At 36.9% G+C, this 6,275-nt stretch overlaps 1 long non-coding RNA gene across 1 annotated transcript in view; it reads right to left on the bottom strand.

The window, feature by feature from the left end:
* Positions 1-1,473: 1,473 nt before the first annotated feature.
* LOC115232963 overlaps positions 1,474-6,275 on the bottom strand; it is a 7,220-nt gene continuing 2,418 nt past the window's right edge. Inside the window, exons 2-3 of the long non-coding RNA XR_003883702.1 lie at positions 5,714-5,811; positions 1,474-1,523 (exon numbers count right to left, since the gene is read on the bottom strand). This is a non-coding gene — a long non-coding RNA (uncharacterized LOC115232963). The remainder of the gene's footprint in view (positions 1,524-5,713; positions 5,812-6,275) is intronic.

Below are 6,275 nucleotides of genomic sequence, written 5' to 3'. Positions count from 1 at the left end.
GATTTTAATAGAATGCCGTTTGGATTAACGAATGTGCCAGCAACATTCCAGCGATTGATGAATTCCGTTTTGACAGGAATGCAAGGACTAAAATGTTTAGTTTATCTGGATGACATCGTTATATATGGATCAAGCCTAGAAGACCACAACAAACGACTCAAGGAAGTACTACAGAGACTTCGAGAAAATAATATAAAATTGCAGCCGGATAAATGCAAATTTTTACGCAAGGAAATGATTTATTTAGGTCACATTATTTCGGAGGATGGAATATCTCCGGATTCATCAAAATTAACGGCAATAAAAGAATTTCCGACGCCAAAGAAAGTGAAGGATATACAATCTTTCATAGGACTAGCCGGATATTACAGAAAATTCATAGAAGACTTCTCAAGAATAGCCAAGCCACTGACTAAATTAACGAAGAAAACAGAAAAATTCGAGTGGACAATGGAACAGCAAAATGCTTTTGAAATATTAAAAGAAAAATTAATGACGACGCCAGTGCTAAAATATCCAGACTTTACTCAAGAGTTTATAGTGACCACCGATGCCTCCGACTATGCAATCGGAGCAGTATTGTCACAAGGAAAAGTAGGCAAGGACCGGGCAATTGCTTACACCAGCAGAGTTTCATCGCGGGCGGAGCAGAATTATACAACAGAGAATAATACAACAGAGAAAGAATTATTAGCAATTGTATGGGCTGTAAAACATTTTAGGCCATACGTATACGGTATAACCGATCATAAACCATTAATCTGGTTATTTAATGTAAACGATTCCGGATCGAGATTAATCCGATGGAGATTAAAGCTCGAGGAGTATGATTATGAAATCATTCATAAAGCCGGACGAGCGAATGCGAACGCCGATGCACTGAGCCGCAATGTAAAAAGAGACACACATGAAACAGAAGAAGAGCGAGAAGTCCTCGCAATAGAAGAAGAAACGAATGGATACCCTTCGCAATGTTTACGTATAACACGACGCCACACACAGCTACGGGATATACACCCTTTGAATTAGTCTACGGGCACCAAGCCGATCTACCTACGGCACTGACGAGACAGCCTAAGCCGACATATAATTACGACGATTACGCACAAGAATTAAAAGAAAGACTACGGGCAACAAATCAGCTCGCGAAAGAGCATGTTAAAGAAGAAAAAATTAAAGCTAAACAACAATACGATAAAAATACTAGGGAAATAAAATTTAAAGTCGGTAACAAAGTATTAGTGTACGACGAGACACTCCGACGCGGACGATCTAAAAAACTCGAATCTTTATGGATCGGACCATATACAATAATTGAAAAGAATTCAGACGTAAATTACACGATAAAAAAGGGGAGAAAAGCAATCCGCATGCACACATATAAGCTGAAGCAGTTTATTGAAAATTAATAGGGACACTTACCCTACTCGTTGCGGGAACGACCAGGATAACGCATACGATCGAGAGCACGACGGCACCACCTCACTCACAGTACGATGACCACTCACACAATCCACAGAAATCTGGATCAAAAAGGGCTCCGTACTTCGATATACGGCCTCACAAGCCCGCTCGAACGGATCGCGCGGCAAAGCAAAGCCGCACAAAGTAAAATCATTGCACGCCCTGCATACTAAATCAGATGAATTGGACACAAATTCCAAACACCAAAAACAAAAATTATAAGAGTCCATGACTACTACCGAGTATATCACCAAACGAACGTCGAAAGGAGACTGAATACTAAACGAAATGACCCGTCGAAAAGCATGCAGAAAAATCATCTCAGAAAAAAGATACTAACCGATAACAATGACACTCGCGGGATATCATCGCGAGAAATAAAACTAAAGTATATAATATTACAGGATACTCGTCAGCTGGAATATAAATGTAATTACATTTCCCGTACCGATGAATAATAACATATTTACCGTAACCGAAATAAATAATAAAATAATTGCAATAGATAAGGAAAAATTAACTTATCTTAGAATAACGGAAAGCGATTTAAAAAATTGTATAGATATAAATTCCAAATATACGTGTGAAAATACGATACCGATATATCGCATGAATCAAAACGCACCGTGCGAAATACAAATGTATACACTATCACGACAACACAATTGTAACACACAATTGATAAGCTCGAAAAATGCGATCTGGACAAAACTACAACAGCCGCACACATGGTTATATGCGACCGCGACCGACCAATAGATAACAATACAATGCGATAATCGACACGAAAACAAAATAATAATTAAAAATACAGGAAAAATTACATTAAAAGGAAAATGTAAATTAACGACAACAGATATGACGATACAGTCAATAAAAATAGTATACGAAACAAATATAGAAACCTATTTACTAGAAATAAATATTACGTTTCTACAGATATACAAGACGCATGATAACGGCACACTAGAAAACGTAACGCTACACCGAACAGAACTAATAAAATTAAAAAATAAACTAGAAGAATTAAATAATAATCGACAAGACAACGAACAGAACTTCTTTGCTCAAAAACAATTTGTTTATCCAATGGCTACAAGCGGAATCATAACAATAATTATAATAGCCATTGTAACATATACAATTATAAAAAATAAAAAGAGGAGAATGAAACGACCATCGGTCGGACTTTATTTTTACAACGATTACATAATTGTTGACACGGCGAGACGACCCTGCTCGATCCTGAGCTCCCTAGCTCCTAGTGGCCAACGATCCCAGAACAAACCCCGTGCCTCCACAGAGAGGCACAACAATTTACAAGCTCATCGTTTTCAATATATATAATATAATAAGTTTTAATTTTATAAACTAAGTTTTTCATATAATTACATATACTGAACATATACTAATTACATATAATTGTAAGAAGCAAAACAGTTTGTATAATTTTCTTTCGATATGTTTCAGAGCATCATTCGATATGCAATAAGAGCATTTATCTTTTGATGAGAAATTGTCCTATTGAATTAAATAACGAAACAATTTGTTTATCCAATGGCTACAAGCGGAATCATAACAATAATTATAATAGCCATTGTAACATATACAATTATAAAAAATAAAAAGAGGAGAATGAAACGACCATCGGTCGGACTTTATTTTTACAACGATTACATAATTGTTGACACGGCGAGACGACCCTGCTCGATCCTGAGCTCCCTAGCTCCTAGTGGCCAACGATCCCAGAACAAACCCCGTGCCTCCACAGAGAGGCACAACAATTTACAAGCTCATCGTTTTCAATATATATAATATAATAAGTTTTAATTTTATAAACTAAGTTTTTCATATAATTACATATACTGAACATATACTAATTACATATAATTGTAAGAAGCAAAACAGTTTGTATAATTTTCTTTCGATATGTTTCAGAGCATCATTCGATATGCAATAAGAGCATTTATCTTTTGATGAGAAATTGTCCTATTGAATTAAATAACGTAAAATGCATCAAATAAAAGTGTGCAAACTGTTTAGTTTCTTCATATATTATGATGAGTAATATATCAGATAGTTTGTAGATAACTTACAGTACGTAAGAGGTATCCAACGTAAGCACGTATCCAAATAGTGTTGACGAAGAGATCCTTATCGCTGCATAAGTGCGAGGTGCAGCCGCTGTCTAGGCACCATCCTTTCGATTTGTCCTGCTCGCTAGTCATTAATACCGTTTCCGTTGCGTGGCCTGCCTTCTGCTCCGAATTTCTTTTGGCGAAGCAATTGGTAGCTTTATGCCCGCTCTTTTTACAGTAGTTGCATCTTATTCGCTTATTCGTGGAAGACGACGTGTCTCTGTTGTCTTTCCCTGTTTTGTTCTTAAAGGCGTGTTGATTTTGATGCTTTACGAATAGGGCATTAGATGCGTGATCGGATGATTTTTGTTTTCTGGCCTCGCTTTCCTCAATTATTTTTATTCTCAGTGTCTCTGCGTCCGGTAAATCATCGCGCGATTCCATTGCACATCGAAATGTGTCATAATTATCTGGAAGGCTGTATAATATGATAATGGCGAGCATATCGCCATTAATTTCGACGTTCATTGATTGCAATTTGTCAACTGCGTCGAAAAGGTCGTTTAGATGGTCTTTCACATCTCCACCTTCTGGCATTTTGCGCAACATAATATTTTTCAAAAGTGGCCTTAAGTGGCCTTACGTGCTGGTCCTTTGGATGCGTAGATTGACTCTAATTTGTCCCAGACGTCTTTAGACGTCTCACAACCTTTAATTTGTTTAAGCTGGGACGGGTTTATGGACAAAATGAGATCGGACTTAGGTTTGCGGTCCTCGGTGATCCATGCATCGTATGCTGCTTGAGATGCCGCTTGCATGGTTGGATCGGCCGAGACGATGGGTTTTGGTTTCTCTCCGGAGACATAACTCCATGCGTCATTCTTAATTAATAGAGCTTCCGCCTGAATCTTCCATGTGTCGTAGTTGCTTTTGGATAAGAGCTCGAGACGAGTTGAATTTATGGAGTTGTATGCCATTTCGTTTTTCCACGCGTCTGAAATTGACTTGTACGATCGTTTTAATGTGTGTGGATCGACACTGATTTTTTTTTACGATTTTCGTTTTTTTGTTTACTTGCTGCCCTTGTAAAGGTCTCAACGATAAAAGTGTAACTTTACCTTGTGCGTTAAAAGCGTGGCGATGCGTCGCCTGGGCCCATAACCTATTAGAGCAGGTTATATTATCGGGCAGCGCATTCGATTTATATCACCATTTATTTCTGGTATCAACAGAATGTTGCAGGTTACAGAAAGGATGATAATGTAATGTGGTAATAATAGAATAAACGAATTCGTGTGATTTAAAAGTGGCTAACGACAATGCTCTCCTCTGTGTCAGAGACGGAAGTGAAGTAGTGACCGGCGGGAACCGGCAGGAAGTCCCTAGACGCTGCTTTACCGATATGTCGCTAAAGTCACCGGGTCAAATGCGACCAAAAGAGGAGGTAAAATTGAATGCCTAACAAATATCACGTTTCTACAGACATACGAGACGCATGATAACGACACACTAGAAAACGTAACGCTACACCGAACAGAACTAATAAAATTAAAAAATAAACTAGAAGAATTAAATAATAATCGACAAGACAACGAACAGAACTTCTTTGCTCAAAAACAATTTGTTTATCCAATGGCTACAAGCGGAATCATAACAATAATTATAATAGCCATTGTAACATATACAATTATAAAAAATAAAAAGAGGAGAATGAAACGACCATCGGTCGGACTTTATTTTTACAACGATTACATAATTGTTGACACGGCGAGACGACCCTGCTCGATCCTGAGCTCCCTAGCTCCTAGTGGCCAACGATCCCAGAACAAACCCCGTGCCTCCACAGAGAGGCACAACAATTTACAAGCTCATCGTTTTCAATATATATAATATAATAAGTTTTAATTTTATAAACTAAGTTTTTCATATAATTACATATACTGAACATATACTAATTACATATAATTGTAAGAAGCAAAACAGTTTGTATAATTTTCTTTCGATATGTTTCAGAGCATCATTCGATATGCAATAAGAGCATTTATCTTTTGATGAGAAATTGTCCTATTGAATTAAATAACGTAAAATGCATCAAATAAAAGTGTGCAAACTGTTTAGTTTCTTCATATATTATGATGAGTAATATATCAGATAGTTTGTAGATAACTTACAGTACGTAAGAGGTATCCAACGTAAGCACGTATCCAAATATATATTCCACGTATACATAGTATATCACTAGCTATCCACTAGCTACGACCAGCTGCTACTGAAAATATTAATAAAATATTAACACATTTGGTTATTCGTAAGTTGCACAAAATCTAAATTCTCACTTTTTTTGCAGTATACATATGTATTAATTAGAATGAAAAGTAAAATGTAATACTTATAAGACATTATTATTTCTATATTATGTAACTGCTACAATTAATGCATTCTAATGGAAATTTCTATTCTATATTATCTCAAATGATAAAGCATTGCCGGTGAGTGTTGTTATCCCACCGGTTTGCCGGAAGGAATTTGGGAATTCGGGCTCCGCCCGAGTAACTCACTGATTTTATTATAAATAAAAATGACACTTTTGTATTTGGAATAAATATATATATATATCTGTTTTATTCGTAACTTGGCTTAATTACAAAGTTCCCGCACGTCACTCGCGTCGCGTATCGCGATAACGGATATCTTGGCGTGCGCGTGTCTGGAGTCGAGTTTCGGTCGCGAGAT

The sequence above is a fragment of the Formica exsecta genome, unplaced genomic scaffold (assembly GCF_003651465.1).
Source record: "Formica exsecta isolate Colony F162 unplaced genomic scaffold, ASM365146v1 scaffold153, whole genome shotgun sequence".
In the NCBI taxonomy this organism is placed as follows: Eukaryota; Metazoa; Arthropoda; class Insecta; order Hymenoptera; family Formicidae; genus Formica; species Formica exsecta.
Note: the sequence above shows the minus strand (reverse complement) of the source record. Positions and strands in the feature narration are given on the sequence as shown.